Source organism: Aristolochia californica, unplaced genomic scaffold (assembly GCF_029961685.1).
Source record: "Aristolochia californica isolate CCGP_79_NKW_82.1479 unplaced genomic scaffold, dmAriCali1.0.hap1 SCAF_9, whole genome shotgun sequence".
NCBI lineage: Eukaryota > Viridiplantae > Streptophyta > Magnoliopsida > Piperales > Aristolochiaceae > Aristolochia > Aristolochia californica.
The window spans coordinates 8,040,398-8,041,963 of NW_027182290.1; the positions used below are offsets into that span (position 1 = coordinate 8,040,398).

Here is a 1,566-nt window from a genome sequence, read left to right on the forward strand (position 1 = left end):
TGAAAAAGGATCGTTCCGGTTTGGTCTATGAAAATTCTGGACTGCATTCAAGTCCTCAATGAGCTCTGGGTAGGATGAACTAGATGGACACATTTGTGTGGGATGAGATGAACCAGAGCATATGGCACATACAGTAGATGGGTTAGGAGCAGATGAACTCTTGGATACCATAAGGGCATCAATTTTTCTAGTCAACCCCTCAATCTTTGCCATGAGCATAGGTGTTTCACTAACCTCGTAGAGACCCCCTCTTTTGGTTTCGTGGGATCTCCTATCAACATTAAATGACGAACCCCATTGCTGAGATTGATCACTCAACGTTTCAAAGAAGTCCCACGCCTCACTAGCACTCTTACCCATCAAACTCCCACCACTCGTTGCATCTACCATGGATCTAACCTGGGGTGTAAGACCTTGATAAAAGTATTGCACTAAATGCCATTTCTCAAACCCATGATGCGGACACCTACGAATCAAATCCTTCCATTTCTCCCAAGCCTCATAAAAGTGTTCACCCTCCTGCTGCATAAAGTTGGAGATTTCTCTCCTGAGGGCTGTAGTTCTCTGAATGGGAAAGTACTTGGACAAAAATTTTGTGACTAACGTGTCCCATGAAGTAATGCTGCCCACCTCCAAGGAATTAAGCCAAGACTTGGCCTTATCCTTAAGTGAAAATGGAAAAAGTCTTAACCGGATAGAGTCATCTGAGAAATTCTGGAATTTAAAAGTTGCACAAATATCTAAGAATTCCTTGATGTGGTAATATGGGTCCTCCTTATCCTACCCATAGAATGTACGGAGGAGTTGGATCACACCCGGTTTCAACTCATAACTGGCGGCAGTAGTGGGTGGCAATATAATGCAAGAAGGTGATGTGAAGTGGGATGGGATAGAATAATCCCTCAGGGCTCTACGGTCACCTGCTGCAGGTAACTGTAATGGTTCGCCCTGATTGGCCATGGTAGCTCCTAACTTGACTTCGGGTGTTTTCCTACAAATATGTTCTACCTCTTCAACAAAGGGAGCTAATGGTCCACCTAGGGAGCGGCGCCCGTGCATAAAAACACAAAAAGAAACAAAATGAACTATCAAATTAAGCTAACAAACTCGCTACTAAAAATATGAACTAACTAGAAGAAATAAAAATAATTTCATAAAAAATACCAAACTAAAATTATGAAAGCAAAAAAAATAAAAAAATAAAAATAAAAACAAAAATAAAATAAAATAAAATCTAACCTAAGACTATGGAGAACAAAGATATACGCTTAATACGTGCCTCCCCGGCAACGGCGCCAAAAACTTGATGTAGAATTTAGTTACATCGGCTTTAATACCTCGCAAGCGTACGAATCGTTCATGTAATTTAGCAGTAGCGAGGGTCATATCCACAGGGAGGATTGAATTTTGTGTATTCTTCAGTCAACTAGCCTAACCAAATATGATGAATTAATATGAAATAAACACTAATTATATCTTAAATTATCAAGTAATAATTTAATTAACTACTTGCACAACAGGAAACGTCAACTCTGGATTTTACCGTGATTCGTGCCTCTCTCGAGC

General features: G+C 40.1%; 1 non-coding gene across 1 annotated transcript; it reads left to right on the forward strand.

The window, feature by feature from the left end:
• The first annotated feature begins 448 nt into the window (after positions 1-448).
• On the forward strand, positions 449-555 carry LOC137942255 (small nucleolar RNA R71). The gene has a single exon (XR_011110501.1). It is a non-coding gene; the product is annotated as a small nucleolar RNA R71 (small nucleolar RNA).
• Positions 556-1,566: the final 1,011 nt, after the last annotated feature.